This window comes from Brassica napus, chromosome C3 (genome assembly GCF_020379485.1).
Source record: "Brassica napus cultivar Da-Ae chromosome C3, Da-Ae, whole genome shotgun sequence".
NCBI lineage: Eukaryota > Viridiplantae > Streptophyta > Magnoliopsida > Brassicales > Brassicaceae > Brassica > Brassica napus.
This window is the reverse complement of record NC_063446.1, coordinates 28,938,988-28,959,767: the sequence shown is the minus strand read 5'-3', so window position 1 is coordinate 28,959,767 and position 20,780 is coordinate 28,938,988. Positions and strand designations below refer to the sequence as shown.

Here is a 20,780-nt window from a genome sequence, read left to right as displayed (position 1 = left end):
ACAAGAATCAAGCTATAGTCAAATTCGGGTTCAATGAAATCACAAGCACATATGACTAATAATAATGTCTTAATACTAAGTAGAGTATGAAAATTGATAAGAGATCAAAGACTAGAAACGGCATACGATCTCAGAACGCAGCAATTCAAAATTTAGAATATACTTTTATAAAGTCTAGTGACGAAGCTTACTAATATACACAATATATTCAAACTAAATGTAACGAGTATTTCTGCAAAGAAGTTGATCTCTAGTTCCTTGGGTTGTACTCTTTAGTCTTTTTTGTCGTAACATTGAATCGTAAGGCATATGTTGGATAAGGATAATCAGTTAAGTAAACGATTTTTGTCTCTTTGAATAATTAACTAATTTATTACATAACAAATAATAAAAAGGATCTGTGAGCCACCCAAGTTTTAATAACATCATTTCTGCTAAGTCCCTATCTTTCAAGCTGCACCTGCACCTATAGACTCACGTAATCGTTGAAGGAAGATAATTTGAAAGGTAACTACGGTTCAGATGTTATTCAATCTATAGTTAGGTGAAAATGATCTTATTAAAGCGACAAATACATCGTAAAATATAGTTGTATGACAACCCACCAAGCTTATATCATCAATATCCATCGAAAAATAAAGATTACAATCTAATTGACTGAGCGTACGATCTCCTAAGCCATCTCCTTCTATATCTCCAAGCCACTTGAATCGGCCTAGCCGCTTGTAGCCTCCAATATGGAGATTCGTACCTTATGGCTCCTTAGGAATCTCGAGATTGGGGAACAAGCTCATGATGTCTTCAAGATCTGCTACACTGAGTGAAAAGGCCTCCACGTTTGTCACACACCAAACAGCTCTGCTGCTAATCAGTCCCTTTGATGGCATCCTTATCATAGTCCCATCTGAAAATTTCAAAGAATATCCAGTTCCCATATGCAGTGTCATCTAAGTGAATACTTTATGTTTTGAGTTTTTAACCGAAAGCATTGAGAGTTATGAGCACATAGAGTAAAAGGATGTACCTGGGTTTACAGAAGAGCGTTCTTGGCACCAAGTGAGAAGTTCTTCACCACAAACGAATTCCTCTGATAAAACAGTTCGATAACCGTCTTCTCCAATGCTCTCCATCGTACCTCTCACTATGATTACCATTTTTTTAACTAGATCTCCACGGTGCAAGACCATGCTACCATTTACGTAAGTCTTATGTTTCAGCCTCTCACGGATGGCATCTAAGATTGAATCATCCATCTTCGAAAATATCCTCACCTGCAAAAGCCATTAACATTTTCAATAATGCAAGAGAGAGAAGGAAAGAGAGCCAAAGCTGGAGGAAATGGACTCTGATGTTTACCTTCTTGAGAAATGCGAAGAGGTGTCGTCTTATATCTCTTTGAAGGTCATCAGGCATATTCTCAAAGAGCAATTCTTCGTGAACTCCTCTAGTAGCACTCCAGTTTAATCGCTCAGAATCTCGCACCCTCCTGAAAATATAGAAACAACTATTCAGTTAGCTTTACAGCTACTGATGAGACAACGTCATACCTTCTTCAGAATTCTACTTGAAAAGTGAGGCATAGTTCACATACTCTCTTATGACTTCTGGAAACTGTCTATGGCTCATCCATTTATTTACATCACGCCGTCTCAGAGTCATTTCCATATTCCTAAGGTGGACAAAACACAGTCAGTGGAGAGATAATCCATCATGTCTTCAGATATCCTCTACAACAATGGGAGTAATTTTACCTGCGGCCGAGAGACTGAAGGAAGTTCTGCATATTACCAATAAGAAGCGCGAAAAGGAAAAGCCCCAGTCCGATGATAGCCATGGTAAATAAGACCTCCCAGATAAAGTAACTTGGGACTTGGTTTCCACCAAGCGTGCTGATTTGCTTTTGAGAGTAGTAAACAATTGACAATAACTCAAGAGTTCCACATTATGCCAACCAATGCAAACTAGTTGAACAGTTTTGTAAACTTGAATTACCTGAAACCCCCAGAAAAGAGAGTATATGTATTTTTCGGGGAGATTAGAGTCATGGGTGAGATTGACTGCCTTCCAATAGATTCCATAACGAAAACCATTCTCTTGAAAACAAGCGGCAGCAGTCACATTCCAATTCAACACAGCCTGTGTAACTGTCGTGTTACGACGCTCACAATCTATTAGTTTTTCTTTTAGGTGTAAACCACAATCTATTAGTTCTTTGCATACACCATGACATTTCAATTCCATATGATCTTCACACGTCTCACGAAGGCATTGATTAACTCTCTGCAAGAGACAAAACGAGAAGAATCAATAAACCACTAAAAATAAATATTCACATATTCTGTTTATGACAAGAAAATGATTAAAGCACATAACGAGTATTACTGTATTAGTTTAATTACTTAAAAATGATATTAGTTTAAAGTTAATAATACAAGTTTTGGAACTTTTGTCATACCTGCAGACCAAAAAGATACCAGCAAGATCCAACAATATGACCAGCAAGTATGAAGGTAAAAAGATTAATAAAGAAGCTAGCCCAAGCCGACTCAAATATGAACCCTGTTGTTCTTTTTCTGGCTAGAAGATGAAAAAGCCTATGTAACTTTGGGATGCATTGGACAACAACTGCAGTGCATAAAAGGTTCTTTATAGTGTTTGCCCCATATATGACTAACACGTGCGGTATTATCCATACTATGAGTATCTGTAACCAAAAGAGAAAGGAGAGATCAACGGTAAATGAACATATTCCAATGACATTAAGAAAACTGGTGTAGCTCTATCATTATGATACCTGTGGAAGCGGAATCACTATAAGCAAGTCTAGAAGAAAATTTCCTCGGTAGTAACGTCTAGCAATTTTTACTGTATCCTTAACCAATTTGCCAGAACCAACAACCGTAGTCTCAGGATCTGTATATGCCAATCGGAACTGCAACAAAATAGGAAATAAGAAGCAGTAAGCCAATAGATTCTCTTATAACAAAAATGAAAGCAAAAGGACACACACCTGAAGCAGGATGTTTACAAAATATAAGACATCTGTTAAACTTCTAAGAGCTACCAATACGATAGCCATATCTTCATCGATCCTAATGCATTTTCCACTCTGCAGTATGAAAGATGATGGTGCTCAAGTGCAAGAATATAAACCATGAGAAGCAAAAGAAAGATATCTCATACCTGACTGACTTCTATGGGGAAGAAGAAGAGGGGATCTACGAAAATAGACAACAAGCATGAAAAGGCAAAGAATATAGTCCATCCCTGAGCATAGTCCATCCATGGAATCAGAAACTCTGGGAGTGGGGATTTGAGCAGCTTCGCGATTGTAGTCAGAAGGGCAAGTGGTACCGTAAGGATGTGCATGTTTTGAGACCAACTCAAGATTGCGAGTAGAGGAAATAGGGTCACCCATTTGCACTAGCTGAGGCTGTCTCTGGGTCCCAAGAGGATCTGTGTAGCTTAAAACAACAGTCGATGAGTTTTCGAATACGTCAATGGTGGAAGACGTGTTTGAGAGGGAAACACTACGTGATCTGAAAGTGAAAGGCCTAGTACGAGATGATGATGATGTGCATGAAACTGGAAGCATGGGAACATCATCGTACCCGTTGGAAGAAGCCATTTCGAGACAAAAACTCCAAAAAAACAAAGAGCCAACAAGAAAAAAAAAGAAGAAGCTAGGGCATAAGTGAAGCAGAGACTATAGAGAGTTATGGAAAATTAAGAAGGAAGAAGATGATGATTTGAGTAACCAAGTCAGGGTGTTTTATAGAGGAGGAGTCGAGCAAGTGTATTATTTATTATTATTAGTCGATCGATAAACTAAAGAAAAGTGCGTGGATACCAAAGGTAAGACATTTTTTTGAAACTTCACTTCGAATTTTTTTTGGAAACTTCACGTCGAGACATTTTGCGAAGACTGACTTTTCATTTATAACTGTTTATAGTTCGATGGCTAAAAAATGAGATCGAAGACGTGTTTGCCAATCTCTTTTGTAGAGAAGTCTATTGATTGCTGTATTCAGTCTATCGATTGCTGTATTAATCTTTCTTTGGAATGTTTAATCCACATGTTTGTTTTTTTATCAATACGCTATATCTGGATAAAAAAATTGAGATTTCATTCGAACATTATTGCATCAACATCTAGATGTTATATATATTTTTTTTTTGTAACACATCTAGATGTTATATTTGAATTCAAACACTACAAGAAAACAACTTCAACCCCAACTACAACTAGCAGCGATGACTTCTTTCATCAGAAAGGTTGTGACGAGATATCAATTACTTTCCGTGAACATATAACTCTTATCTAAATATTCTCTGAACTTTTCGATTATTTAGTTTCCTCAGTTTTTTTTTCTCGAAATGTCTTGTTGGTATTTTGTCGAATGATTTGTATTTCCGATAACCATGTTTTATCAGAAGGTTCTTGACAGTTTTTGTGTATAGTTTTTGGGTACAACAATGTAAGATTATACTGTATATTATATCGATAAGTCCTCCGAACAGTGGACAAAAAACTATTGCAATTCTCTCGCCAGAACTCTTCTCGCTAGTTTGTCCAAAAGTTAAATCAATGTATTCGTATTTCTTTTTTTTTTTTTTTTTTTGAACTTTATGTATTCGTATTTCTCGGAGCATGAAATTATCTTTCCTGCCTGTAAATTTTAATCTCTTGAATCTCCCGGTAAAATTATCATCATCAATTGGTTTCATGAAGACAAACCGATAATATCTCACATCGGTACGTTCCCATAAATTTATTCTATAGTCACCTTATCTCCTCTCACTAAACTTTCAACCATTCTCTCCTCTATAAGCTAAAAAGTCCTTCTCTCTTTATAAGTCGCCATACTTTATATTTGATTATTGAGCTAATTTATGTCTTAAAGCTGTTTATGTATTGGTTTATATATGTTTTGTTTCCTCAACTATTGTACTGTTGTAGTCATATACATATATGAGCCATATATATAATGGTTACGTAGTCTCATTTATATTAACTTGTCTTTGGTCAAATATTGTGTTCTTTATTCAAATATTGGGTTCTTTGGTTTATGAGAAAATTATCATTTAAATCACCAATTTTTAGTTCAAAAGGGCATGTATCTCTTTTTATGGACCATTTAAAATCTCAACTTATATTGACTAGCCATTTAAATCTCTAATGTATTAGAAGTTAACCATTGTTTCTAATTTCTGTTAAACCCTTCTAAAACTCGTTTTAAAATATTTAAAAATGTTCTTCCACGGATTCAAACCGTGACCAGAGGTACAAAAACAACAAAGCGAAACCACTAGAATACTTACAGTTTTATTAACTAGTAGATAATAATATACTTAATGTTTTAAAAAAAAAAGAAAAAAAAAAGAAAAACGTGGAAGGCTCATGGCAAGTGAACTGAATATTATTCTTAGTGACCTGAAGACAACGGTTTAGGAGGATTATGAAATCGATGAAAAAATTGCAGTGTCGTGTTAAGCTTTTTGCCTGCTGGACATGATCAGTATGGCTGCTCCTGTTATTATCTCTAATGAAGTTTCCATGGGGAGATTCAAATTTGAGGATCAAGTTTGAGATACAAATGATTCATCCATGTTTTAGAGTCAAAGGGCTATGTTAATAAATTTATGTACCATTTACGTGAGTTTAGTTGAATCATTAGTTGGTTTGTAAACTATTAAAAGTTTCACTGGTACTTGCGAGGAAAGAAGTAAACAATGACCACTTTTTTAATTGAATAACGGTTTTAACACTGTTGGCCTGATTCCACTGCAGCAACTTGTTAGTTTTATATTGTAATTCTATGAATCTATCATTATGCTCGGTCCCAACAACCACACAAACTTGAAGACATAAAGAGATCTAGTCAGACTTTGCTCAGACATCTTAAAAACAATGAATCACGTGCATGGTATAATCTGGAAGACTATTGGATATTGTTTACCTCCTCTGTGTACTTCAACATCTTTTCAATTAGTCTGTCTGAATTTTTATTTGTAAAGTGTTGGGGTCAAAAACGGTTACGACGGAATTACCACCCGAAAATCCTCGGAGATCGTATTTTTGAAAGAGATAGTAAAAAGAAGGATACAATTTTCGTAAAATATAACCAATACGAAGTTTTTACGAAGAAGTATCCTTGAAGATTCAAACCAAACAAACCAGGCTCGGTCGTTGCGTAATTACTGCGCATACACGCCGTCCAGTCGCTACGTAGCAACAAGGTCCGGGCCGATATTGGCCGCTGCATAGCGACCGAACGTCCGACCCACTCGGTCGCTACGTAGCGACCAAGCTCTAGACAAAGCTCGGTCGCTACGTAGCGATCGGGCTCGAGCCAATGTTCGGTCGCTACGTAGCGATTGAACCCTTCCGAACATCGATACGACACCAATCCATGCATTCTCGTCAAACCTTCGAATGCTATCTCCCGAAGACCGTAGCAAGCTCAGTCCATGTTTTCCGCTATTCTAACTCATTAATCAAACTTCGCGGATTAGAAACCGTAGAAAATTTGTAGTAAACGTGTCGAGTCGGAAGACGTCCCAAAGGTACCTAAAACACGACTCGAGGCTCATCCTACGATTTCCTAACCAAAAGCCCGTAAACCACAACATGGTTTACGCTTGGCCCACAAGGAAGGATAAATGTCAAGTTTCCGCGGATAAATATGGAAGTTTTGAAGATAATTGTGAAGATCCGGAAAATGGAATATCTCCATTTTTTGCTATGACGGCTTAGGGGCAGAAGAGTAAAAGCGTAAACCGACCTTGGAGCTAGTATATAAGAAGTCCTAGGCGAGGAGCATGAGGGGAGAACTTTTTCAGAGCAAACTTAGCACTTAGAGCAATTTAGGCAATTTTCCGTTTTTGTTATTTCGAGCTGCGACTCAATTAGGTTTAGCCGTCTTAGGGTTGCTAGAACTAGGAATTTCGCCGACAGCTCTCGAGCCCAAGTTTATACCTTGTTGTAAACGCTCATACGCAAATTTGGAAATAAGATCTTCTTTGCTTCTCTTTTTCGATTTCTTATTTTTATCGTTGTTATTCTCGTGTTCTGATTGCTTGACGTGTGGTAATTATTAGATATCCGGGTCACCTGGGAAATTAGGGTTTTCCTAGTTTCCTTATTTAAACGGAAATCGACAGTGCGAATTTCGGTTCCCACATAAAGGTTGAGAGTGTTTCCCAGCGGGACAATCTAAGGAGCTTTTGTCCAGAAATCTGAGGACCCCGAAAAAAAAATGCCTCAAAAAAGCTATTAAATCATACTGTGAACTACGGGTATTAACTTATAGAACAAACGAGACTGTTGTATTCTAAATTAGAATTTCTAATGAAACAAACAAGCAGTAGGATTCTCATCTGATTTTTTTTTTTATGTATGAAAACCTCAAAAGAAGTTTACAACAATTCTCTGGAAGATTTCTGATTCACTTGCAGTATTTGTGAACTGTGAACAAGTATTCTCTATCGCATGCCGATCACTGAGGCTCAATGATTCGAGACAGAGAGTAGACTGAATCAAATTAAGTTAAGCATTGTATACAACATGAAGCAAATTAATTTGTGGGATTCATTTTTCTTCTGATCGATTTTCAAAAGTTATCGATTAAGATCGTGGACAATAAACACAAAACCAGAATACATATATTCTTCTCCATGACCGAGAATTCCAGGTCCACCATACGAAACCAACAGTAAAAGCAAATCATGGACGAGGAGCCACTATCGTTATTGTTTTTCTTTCTTCTTCATTTTCTAATTTGTTTAATTAACCCGAGGGTAAAATTGTAATACTGTAAATATAAATGCTATTAGGACATTGTTCATTGCCAAAGGAGTAGAGAGAGAGAGACGAGACTCCTTTTTATTTGACCCAATTTGGCAAATTTTTCTAAATAAAAAGGAGAGAGAAGATCTGTGAGATACATTGTATTGCGAGTGTTATTGAGCAATTGATAGTTTGTTCATGTTGTTGCTGGAGATGGTTTGTTCATGTTACTTGCGAGGAAAGAAGTAAACAATGACCACTTTTTTAATTGAATAACGGTTTTAACACTGTTGGCCTGATTCCACTGCAGCAACTTGTTAGTTTTATATTGTAATTCTATGAATCTATCATTATGCTCGGTCCCAACAACCACACAAACTTGAAGACATAAAGAGATCTAGTCAGACTTTGCTCAGACATCTTAAAAACAATGAATCACGTGCATGGTATAATCTGGAAGACTATTGGATATTGTTTACCTCCTCTGTGTACTTCAACATCTTTACAATTAGTCTGTCTGAATTTTTATTTGTAAAGTGTTGAGGTCAAAAACGGTTACGACGGAATTACCACCCGAAAATCCTCGGAGATCGTATTTCTGAAAGAGATAGTAAAAAGAAGGATACAACTTTCGTAAAATATAACCAATACGAAGTTTTTACGAAGAAGTATCCTTGAAGATTCAAACCAAACAAACCAGGCTCGGTCGTTGCGTAATTACTGCGCATACACGCCGTCCGGTCGCTACGTAGCAACCAAGTCCGGGCCGATATCGGCCGCTGCATAGCGACCGAACGTCCGACCCACTCGGTCGCTACGTAGCGACCAAGCTCTAGCCAAAGCTCGGTGGCTACGTAGCGACCAAGCTCTAGCCAAAGCTCGGTCGCTACGTAGCGACCGAGCGTTCGTCCCGCTCGGTTGCTACGTAGCGATCGGGCTCGAGCCAAAGTTCGGTAGCTGTGTAGCGATTGAACCCTTCCGAACATCGATACGACACCAATCCATGCATTCTCGTCAAACCTTCGAATGCTATCTCCCGAAGACCGTAGCAAGCTCAGTCCATGTTTTCCACTATTCTAACTCATCGATCAAACTTCGCGGATTAGAAACTGCGGAAAATTCGTAGTAAACGTGTCGAGTCGGAAGACGGCCCAAAGGTACCTAAAACACGACTCGAGGTCCATCCTACGATTTCCTAACCAAAAGCCCGTAAACCACAGTATGGTTTACGCTTGGCCCACAAAGAAGGATAAATGTCAAGTTTCCGCGGATAAATATGGAAGTTTTGAAGATAATTGTGAAGATCGGGAAAAATGGAATATCTCCATTTTATGCTATGATGGCTTAAGGGCAGAAGAGTAAAAGCGTAAACCGACCTTGGAGCTAGTATATAAGAAGTCCTAGGCGAGGAGCATGAGGAGAGAACTTTTTCAGAGCAAACTTAGCACTTAGAGCAATTTAGGCAATTTTCCGTTTTTGTTATTTCGAACTGCGACTCAATTAGGTTTAGCCGTCTTAGGGTTGCTAGAACTAGGAATCTCGCCGACAGCTCTCGAGCCCACATAAAGGTTGAGAGTGTTTCCCAGCGGGACAATCTAAGGAGCTTTTGTCCAGAAATCTGAGGACCCCGAAAAAAAATGCCTCAAAAAAGCTATTAAATCTTACTGTGAACTACGGGTATTAACTTATGGATCAAACGAGACTGTTGTATTCTAAATTAGAATTTCTAATGAAACAAGCAAGCAGTAGGATTCTCATCTGATTTTTTTTTATGTATGAAAACCTCAAAAGAAGTTTACAACAATTCTCTGGAAGATTTCTGATTCACTTGCAGTATTTGTGAACTGTGAACAAGTATTCTCTATCGCATGCCGATCACTGAGGCTCAATGATTCGAGACAGAGAGTAGACTGAATCAAATTAAGTTAAGCATTGTATACAACATGAAGCAAATTAATTTGTGGGATTCATTTTTCTTCTGATCGATTTTCAAAAGTTATCGATTAAGATCGTGGACAATAAACACAAAACCAGAATACATATATTCTTCTCCATGACCGAGAATTCCAGGTCCACCATACGAAACCAACAGTAAAAGCAAATCATGGACGAGGAGCCACTATCGTTATTGTTTTTCTTTCTTCTTCATTTTCTAATTTGTTTAATTAACCCGAGGGTAAAATTGTAATACTGTAAATATAAATGCTATTAGGACATTGTTCATTGCCAAAGGAGTAGAGAGAGAGAGAGACGAGACTCTTTTTATTTGACCCAATTTGGCAAATTTTTCTAAATAAAAAGGAGAGAGAAGAACTGTGAGATACATTGTATTGCGAGTGTTATTGAGCAATTGATAGTTTGTTCATGTTGTTGCTGGAGATGGAGAAGGAAGTGGCTATGGAAGAGAACGCCTCATCTTGGATACAAAGTGAAATCTCTCTCAGAGGAGAACAGAGAGTTAGACACAGAGGCGTTGTTCATGAAGAAGGAAGCTGTTTGGCTTGCTAGTTAAGGCATCAAGGAACTCAGAGCGCTGTATAAAATAAGGTCTCAGCCGGATGATTTGGCCTGGATATAAGCATAAGACCAAGTTACGCATCTAAACAACACATATAGTTTGCAGGGTGGAACAAACTAGCATTATATGTTCTACCGTCTTGTTACATATTATGCCAGTTTGTTCCACCCTGCAAACTATATGTGTTTTTTAGATGCGTAATAACTAATATCATGACCTTCCCACCCCACAGATGCTTGTGGAAGAGATAATTACTTCTCTCTCTTCAACAAAGGTAATGACTCAATAGTGTTGAGATAAGCTTGACGATAGCTTGAGAGTCAAGCAACCTATTCCTAGTTAGTTTATGATCTTAGAGATAAGGATCATAATATATTGTTTGTGTTACAATTAGGTATAGGAAAATATAATGTCTCTATATAAAGCAATGTCTTGTATGACATATGCTACGAATTGTGTGTGATTGAAAGCTTTAGTTTTTGAGTTATTTTTCTAAAGCAATAAAGAAAAGCGTTCTTTATATTCTGATTCCGAGTTCAATATTTGGTATCAGAGCGTTCGATACCTGGAAACAAGAATCGTGAACAACTGGTATCACAAAACCAACGACTGAAACGATGGCTGACATCAAAGACGATCCAGATACGACCACCAAGGGGACAGGACCCTCTTCGATAAAATTTCCGATGCTAACCACCTCAAATTATACTGTTTGGGCCATGAAGATGAAGATTGCGTTGAAGGTCAACAAGGTCTGGGAAGCTATCGACCCCGGCAACAAACATGAAGAAAAAAATAACATGGCTATTGCTTTGATATTCCAATCTATACCTGAGGCTCTAACCTTGCAAGTAGGCGACCTTGATACAGCCAAGGCAGTGTGGGACGCAATCAAAGCAAGGCACGTTGGGGCAGAGAGAGTACGAGAGGCACGATTACAAAGTTTAATGGCAGACTTTGATCGACTTAAGATGAAGGAAGCAGATACTATAGATGACTTTGTAGGGAAGCTTGCCGAAATCTCATCTAAATCTGCCTCTCTCGGGGAGATTATCGAAGAACCGAAGTTGGTGAAGAAGTTCTTGAAAAGCTTACCGAGAAAGAAGTATATTCATATGGTCGCGTCTCTTGAACAGGTCTTGGACCTAAATATGACGAGCTTTGAAGATATTGTGGGTAGGTTAAAGGCATACGAAGAACGGATATGCGAAGAAGAAGAAGAGAACCATGATGATCAAGAGAAACTCATGTATACAAACATGGAATCTCAGCGTGATAGCTATGGAGGAAACAGACGACGTGGCAGAGGCGGAAGAACAAACTGGAGAGGAAGAGGACGAGGCCGTAATGGAGGCTTCTACGCACAGAGAGAGGCATATAAAAAAACTCAAGACCGAGATACATCTCATATAACATGCTTTCGATGTGACAAACTCGGTCATTATGCAGCAGATTGTCCGGATAGGTTGCTTAAGTTGCAAGAAACGGTAGAGAAGAAAGAAGATAACACTCAAGAGGCTGATGAGTTGATGATGCACGAGGTAGTTTACTTAAACGAAAGGAAGGTAAAACCAAGCGTGTTTGAAGCTGAGCAAGGCGTAGAGAACTTGTGGTATCTCGACAACGGAGCAAGCAACCATATGAGTGGTAACCGTTCCTTCTTCCTCTCTCTGGATGAAGAAATCACTGGAAAAGTGCAATTTGGGGATGATTCTAGGATTGATATTAAGGGGAAAGGCTCGATTCGGTTTATCCTAAAGGGAGGTGAGAAGAAGATACTAAATAATGTCTATTACATACCCGGTCTGAAGAGCAACATTGTGAGTTTGGGTCAGGCCACAGAGGCAGGGTGCGAAGTGAGAATGAAAGACGACCTGCTAATGCTTCTCGATCGTGCGGGACATCTGATAGTTAAGACAACGAGATCAAGGAACCGCTTGTATAAAGTAATATTGCAAGCAGACACCTTTCAGTGTATGTTAACAACAGTTCCTAGTAACTCAGCAAGGTGGCATGCACGCCTTGGGCATGTTAACCTAGAGACAATGAAGTTGATGATAAAGAAGGAACTTGTCGTTGGCATACCTCAGCTGAGCATCGAGAAGGAGACGTGTGTATCGTGTTATCTTGGAAAACAAACGAGGCAGCCATTCCCACAGTCAACCGGATACAGAGCAAACCATCTTCTAGAGCTTGTCCATGGAGATTTATGTGGACCCATTACCCCGACTACACCAGGGCACAAGCGCTATGTATTTGTGCTAATAGATGATTGCAGTCGATACATGTGGACAGTGTTGCTTGAAAGGAAAAGTGAGGCATTTGATAAATTCAAAACATTCAAGAGACTTGCGGAACAAGAAACAAGAGCAGAAGTAAAAACATTCCAAAGTGACAGAGGAGGAGAGTTCATGTCACAAGAGTTTATATCCTATTGTGACAAGAACGGTATCAATCGACATCTAACTGCTCCCTACTCTCCCCAACAGAATGGAGTCGTCGAACGACGAAACCGTACGTTATTGGAGATGACACGAAGTCTCTTGAAGCACATGGGCGTACCAAACATCCTGTGGGGTGAAGCTGTTCGTCATGCTACTTACCTAATTAATCGAATCGCAACAAGATCCTTGATCGGAAGAACGCCGTATGAAGCATTGCGAAGTAAGAAGCCAAATCTTGAGCATCTCAAGGTCTTTGGGTGTGTATGCTTTGCAAGAACAGAGGAGGCAGGTAGGAAGAAACTCGACGACCGATCAAGAGTCTTGGTGCACTTAGGAACCGAACCGGGCACAAAAGCATATCGCTTACTGGATCCTACAAACAAAAGGATCGTAGTAAGCCGGGACGTCCACTTTGATGAAGAACGTAGGTGGAACTGGGGGATGTCTGAGTCTAAGGGAGCTGAGAGTTTTGAAGTAGAGCTGTGGACATTAAAGGATGATCACAATCTTCCTGATGATACGACGATGGACGAGAACACACATAGCGAAGAAGAAAGTGATAAAGAAGAGCACGAAGAAGAAGAAGAACAGCTTCAGTCAGAACCAAGACGATCGTCGAGGATAAGTTCCGGAACTAATTCCACGTAAGTTAACGAGGCTCTTACGGCGTTTGCTTTCCCCGGACGACTTTGCTTTCCCCGGACGACTTTAAATTAAGTCTTCTGGACGACTTCTAATTCCGCTTTTTTAATTATAAATCGTCTCTAATTCCACGTAAGTTAACGAGGCTCTTACGACGTTTACTGTTACCGTGAAATTTTAACTTTCCCAGAGACGACTTTAAATTAAGTCTTCTGGACGACTTTGCTTTCCCCGGACGACTTTAAATTAAGTCTTCTGGAGCGAACCTCGCTCTTTCCACGTAATTTAACGAGGCTCTTACGACGTTTTGGTCTTACGTGGAAAAAGCGATATCCGCTTTTTTAATTATAAATCATCTCTAATTCCACGTAAGTTAACGAGACTCTTACGCGTTTTCTGTTACCGTGAAATTTTAACTTTCCCAGAGATGACTGAATTATAAGTCGTCCAGAAATAGTCAAAGACCACTGAATTTTAACTTCTCTTTTTTTAAAGTTTATATGAAGTTGAAAATTAATTTTTTTTTGGTTAACGAGGCCCTTACGACGAAAAGTAAAATTATGGACGACTTTGCTTTCCCCGGACGACTTTAAATTAAGTCTTCTGGAGCGAACATCGCTCTTTCCACGTAATTTAACGAGGCTCTTACGACGTTTTGGTCTTACGTGGAAAAAGCGATATCCGCTTTTTTAATTATAAATCATCTCTAAGTCCACGTAAGTTAACGAGACTCTTACGACGTTTTCTGTTACCGTGAAATTTTAACTTTCCCAGAGATGACTGAATTATAAGTCGTCCAGAAATAGTCAAAGACCACTGAATTTTAACTTCTCTTTTTTTTTAAAGTTTATATGAAATTGAAAATTAATTTTTTTTTAGTTAACGAGGCCCTTACGACGAAAAGTAAAATTCTGGACGACTTTGCTTTCCCCGGACGACTTTAAATTAAGTCTTCTGGAGCGAACCTCGCTCTTTCCACGTAATTTAACGAGGCTCTTACGACGTTTTGGTCTTACGTGGAAAAAGTGATGTCCGCTTTTTTAATTATAAATCGTCTCTAATTCCACGTAAGTTAACGAGGCTCTTACGACGTTTACTGTTACCGTGAAATTTTAACTTTCCCAGAGACGACTGAATTATAAGTCGTTCCCGTGAGGTAACGTGGAAAGTACGACGAATGTCTCTAAACCCCTAAAACGAAACCCCAAATCCCAAACCACATCTTCTTTATCTTATACTTCATATATCAAACACTTCTATCCTTTAACCTCAAGCAATTCATTCTAATCCAAACCGAAAACTATAAAAACACAATTCATTTACTTATAATTAATATCGATATCTTATTTATAAATAAACTCCCATTATCTTTAATTATATATAATAATTCAAACTCATACAAATATGAAATACATTAATCGGATTCATCGACATTCTCGTCATCACTTGAAACATCATCATTTACATGAAACTCGTCTTCAACAGCTTCCTCCGTGGGATCTTCGGTAAGATCTTCATACTCGTGATTATGCGGATCAATGAGAAGGATGTCATCAATTTCTTGTTCAGGTTCATGAACTTCATTTATTTGTTCTTCTTGCAATGGTGGTTCTTCTCCTACGATGATTCGTCCTCGAGGTGTAACTTTGATCACGGCCAACCAATTTATACCCGACTCTCTCATCCGTGGGTATGGAAGGAAGCTAACTTGGTCTGCTTGTGAAGCTAAGATGAAGGGCTCGAATTTGTTGTACCTCCGGCCACCGTTGACATCTACTACACCGAATTTGTTCAACCGAACACCTCTATTGACGACGGGGTCGAACCATTCACACTTGAAGAGGACGCATTTTAGCTTCAATATCCCTGGGAATTCGACTTCAATAATCTCCGTCAAGATTCCGTAGAAATCTGTTTCTCCTTTCACACAAATTCCATAGTTACTGGTAGCCCGCTGTTTACCATACTCATATGTGTGAAAAGTATAGCCTCGTGTGAAATACATCTGTGATGTGGTGACCTTTACAAGTGGAGATTGAATTACTTCGTGTAACCACTTAGGATAATCTGCATCGTCGTCATAATCAACCTATTTAAAAATAAAAAGAACGTTGAAATACAAATCATTCATGTATGAAAATTTTAAAAGTATTTGATTAATACCTGATTCTTCAACCACTTAACAAAGTGTTGATCTTTTCTTTTGTCTACGTCACTTGTGGATATACCAGGAAATGTTTCTTCGACTTGTGAAACAAACATGCTGTAAATTCACATTTTACATGAATTAATCTCTCTCAATTATATAATGTATACTCAATTTAAGTTACCTTTCAAAATAACGCATCAATGGATCCTCGCAATTGAGTAGAATATAGGTGTGTGCACTATGAGCGTCTTCTTCACTCGACCACCAAACCTGTTTTGATTTCCCACCAAGTCGTCCAATCTGGCTAAAGATTTCTGGAACGCCAACAACTGCATATGTGGGCGCAACGCCACCATCATCATATCTTCTTGGAGCTCTTCTTCGGGTACGTACTTTTGACGCAAAGTAGTACGATGTGAAGTGAGAAACTTCTTCTGTCAAACTTCCAGCAATTATAGAACCTTCAACTTTGGCGAGGTTCTTTGCTTTTCCCTTCAAATATTTCATGGCTCGCTCGTACTGATACATCCATCCGTAATGTACCGGTCCACGAAGCAATGCCTCATATGGGAGGTGGATAGCTAGATGCTCCATCACGTCAAAAAAGCCTGGAGGAAATATCTTCTCCAAGTTGCACAATAAGATAGGAATGTTCTCCTGAAGCTGTTCTACGACTTCTTCTTTAAGAGTGCGTGTGCTCAAATCCCTGAAAAATGCTCCAATGCCTATTCCAAAAACAATTAAACACATTGTTAGTCAAATACTATTATTGTAAACTAAACCAATTTAATATTATTGTCCTATTGTAAACTACCTGCAAGTGCTTCATGTACGTTTGTTGGAAGTAGCTCCGCAAATGCAAATGGCAGAAGTCGTTGCATAAAGACATGACAATCATGACTCTTCATCCCGGAGAACTTTTGACCCTTTTCAACACATCTTGAAAGATTTGAAACATACCCATCAGGGAACTTCACTTCTGATGCCACCCAATTGAACAAAACCGACTTTTTTTCTGAAGACAATCTAAAAATTGGAACGGGAACTTGGCCATTGCTTTTTATATGTAACTCACTTCTTGAGCAAATATCCGGCAAGTCCAACCTCGATTTTATGTTGTCTTTTGTCTTCCCTGGGACATTCAATATTGTATTCATGATGTTCTCAAAGAAATTCTTCTCTATATGCATCACATCAAGGTTGTGGCGCAGAAGAAGATCCTTCCAATATGGTAACTCCCAAAATATACTCTTCTTGTGCCAGTTGTGATGAACACCGTAAGAATCAGGCATATTACGAGGGACATGCCAATTACCACCCCAGCGAACTGTTTCGTTAGCTCCGTAGTAGTCGATTTGCGCTTCAATTTGTTCTCCAGTTAGATATGGAGGAGGAGTGTCTCTCACAACCTTTTTGTGCCTAAACAAATTCTTGTTTCTTCGGTACGGATGGCCAACTGGAAGAAATCGACGGTGACAATCGAACCAACTTGTCTTTCTACCATTCTTCAGTTGAAATGCATCTGTCGTTCCATTACAATATGGACAAGCTAATCTCCCATGTGTAGTCCATCCAGACAACATCCCATAGGCAGGAAAGTCACTTATGGTCCACAAAAGCATAGCTCGCATCGTAAAATTCTTCTTCGTTGAGCAGTCATACGTCCTCATCCCTGTTGACCACAAATCCTTCAACTCTTTTATCAGTGGTTGTAGGAAAACATCAAGTGACCTTTTTGGATGCTTCGGACCGGGTATTAATATGGTCAAGAATAAAAACTCCCGTTGCATGCACATCTCCGGTGGCAGGTTGTATGGCGTAAGAAAGACAGGCCACAATGAATATTGTCTCCCTGACATTCCAAATGGACTAAATCCATCTGTGCATAATCCGAGGTACACATTCCGGCTATTGCTAGCGAAATTCGGATGTACTTTGTTAAAATGTTTCCAGGCTCTTGCATCTGATGGATGAGTCATCTCACCATCCGTCTGAGTATGCTCGGCATGCCACCTCATCTTTCCATCAGTCTGCTCCGATTGGTACAATCTTTTCAATCTATCTGTAATTGGTAGGTACCACATCCTTTGGTACGGTACCCTATTACGTCCCCTTCCTTGCGGCTTGAATCGTGGTTTCTTGCAGAATCGACATTCTTCCAACTTCTCATCATCTCCCCAGTAGATCATGCAGTTGTCGATGCAAACATCTATCATCTCCGAAGGCAACCCAAGACTATAAACCAGTTTCTGAATCTCATAATAAGAATCAGCAGACTCATTGTCTTCCGGCAAATACTCTTTAAATAAATCTGCTCATTCGTTCATGCAACTTTCAGGTAGATTGTGATCAGTTTTAATATTCATCATTCTAGCAGCCAATGACAATTTAGAGAGACCTTCTCTACAACCACTGTAAAGTGGTTGATTTGCCGCATCTAACATTTCATAAAACTTTTTTGAATCTATGTTAGGTTCTTCATCTTCATCATCATGAGCTACGAATGCATCAGTTACCATATCATGAACCCTATCATAATCTACCATCGGCTGATCCTCCTGATGGTAACTATGTGCATTATGCAATTGATGATCAACCGGTTCTTCTTGAAAGTTGTTATTACTACTACTATCTTCATTCTGATCATAACTATAACCTTCTCCATGTTGAAACCAGATATAATAATTTGGCGTGAAACCTCTATTTACTAAATGCTTCCAAACATTTTCACGGTTTGCCAACTTTGAATTGTTACATTTCCTACAAGGACAGAATATTTTACCGCTTTCTTGGGCGAGCGGTGTAGAATCTGCTTGATGCATAAAACGCTCCAACCCAGCAAGATATTCTTTCGTCACTCTCCCGTTAGCATCTCTATGCATATACATCCACCTCCGCAACTCGAAAATATTTCCCAAGCCCGACATTTTTTCACGTTTTTTTTTCTTGTTGGTGTGCGTAAAATTATGTTCAAACCTCCATATATATAGAAAATTTTCGAATCTGGTAGTTGAATTTTGCTAGGAATTTACGACGAAAAATTAGGTTGGTGGCAAAAAAAACGTGTTAAGTTGGTGGATTTCTCGTTCTTTCCTCGTAAGTTATTTCCTCGTAAAACTCATGCTAAAATTACGACGAATTTGCGACGAAACACATTTTTCTCGGAAAAACCACGTCAACTTACGACGATTTTACGAGGAAAAGCTTTACTCGGTATTTTACAAGGCCATTACGAGGAAACTTTATTTCCTCGTAATTTCATCGTTAAGTCATCGTAATTTCACGAGGAATAGTTTTCCTCGTTAAATTTCCTTGCTAAAACTGTGTTTTCTTGTAGTGTCCAAACCATCCTATCTAGATGATTACGTCTTAATGGCAGAAGCAGAGTGTGAAAGGTTGCTGATGGTAATTAACAATGAACCATACGACTACAACGAAGCTAAGGAGTTAAAGGTATGGATTGATGCTTGCTTAGACGAGATTGCGTCCATAGAGAAGAATAATACTTGGACTCTTGTTGAGCTACCAAGAGGGTTCAAACCTATTGGACTGAAGTGGGTTTTTAAGATTAAAAGAAACGCAGACGGGAGTATCAGTAAGTACAAAGCTCGGTTAGTGGCGAAAGGATATGTTCAGCAACATGGCATTGATTATGACGAGGTCTTTGCACCAGTAGCTAGGATCGAGACAGTTAGATTAATCATCGGAATTGCAGCATCATATGGTTGGGAGATACATCATCTCGATGTTAAAACAGCGTTCTTACACGGTGATCTCAAGGAGGAGGTATATGTTTCCCAACCTGAGGGTTTCGAGGTAAAAGGGAAAGAAAACAAAGTCTACAGATTGAGGAAAGCTCTTTATGGTTTAAAACAAGCTCCTAGAGCTTGGAATATTAAACTTAATCGGATTCTACAAGAGCTTGGCTTTACACGGTGCTCTGAAGAACCTTCGCTTTACAGAAAGGAGTAGAAGAAAGATCTTCTCATTGTGTGTGTTTATGTCGACGATCTACTTGTAACAAGCTCCTCTCTACAACTTACAATCGACTTCAAGAAAAGAGATGGGAAACAAGTTTGATATGAGTGACTTAGGTAAACTAACCTATTACCTAGGCATCGAGGTACGACAGTATGATGGAGGCATCGTTCTATCTCAGGATAGATATGCGAGAAAGATTCTTGAGGAAACAGGTATGAAAGCGTGCAACCTTACTCATATTCCCATGGAAGTAAACGTAAGACTGTCGAAGTCTCCACTTGAAAGAAGCATTGATGAAAGGGAATATCGACGCAGCATTGGATGTTTGCGCTATTTGTTGCATACAAGACCTGATCTGTCCTTTCCTGTTGGAGTGCTTAGTAGGTTTATGCAAGATCCCAAGGAGTCTCACGGCGCAGCCTTGAAACAGATTCTGAGGTATCTACGCGGAACAACCACCCTCGGTCTACGTTTCACTCGAGCAACAAGATTGGTCTTGACTGGTTTTAGTGATAGTTCACACAGTGTTGACGTTGATGATGCTAAATCAACAACCGGTCACGTTTTCTATCTCGGCAATAGCCCTGTGACTTGGTGTTCTCAAAAACAAGAGATAGTTGCACTATCCTCTTGTGAAGCTGAGTTTATGGCATCAACGGAGGCTGCAAAACAGGCGATTTGGCTTCAGGAACTTTTGAGTGAAGTTGTCGGAGAAACAACTAAGAAAGTCAACATAAGAGTTGATAACAAATCTGCAATAGCACTCACAAAGAATCCTGTGTTTCATGGGCGTAGTAAACACATTCATAGAAGGTTTCACTTCATACGTGAGTGTGTGGAGAATGAACAAGTTGAAGTTGAGCATGTACCCGGACATGAACAACGAGCCGACATACTTACAAAGTCACTGGACCGTTTGAAGTTTAAAGAGATGAGGCGACTAATTGGAGTACTTGAAGTGTGTGAAAGTGAGTTCAAACTTAAGGAGGAGAATGTTGAGATGAGCTTGACGATAGCTTGAGAGTCAAGCAACCTATTCCTAGTTAATTTATGATCTTAGAGATAAGGATCATAATATATTGTTTGTGTTACAATTAGGAATAGGAAAATATAATGTCTCTATATAAAGCAATGTCGAGTATGACATATGCTACGAATTGTGTGTGATTGAAAACTTTAGTTTTTGAGTTATTTTTCTAAAGCAATAAAGAAAAGCGTTCTTTATATTCTGATTCCGAGTTCAATAAATAGTTATAT

At 38.9% G+C, this 20,780-nt stretch overlaps 1 pseudogene; it reads right to left on the bottom strand.

The window, feature by feature from the left end:
- Positions 1–496: 496 nt before the first annotated feature.
- LOC106360455 lies at positions 497–6,282 on the bottom strand (annotated as a pseudogene).
- Positions 6,283–20,780: the final 14,498 nt, after the last annotated feature.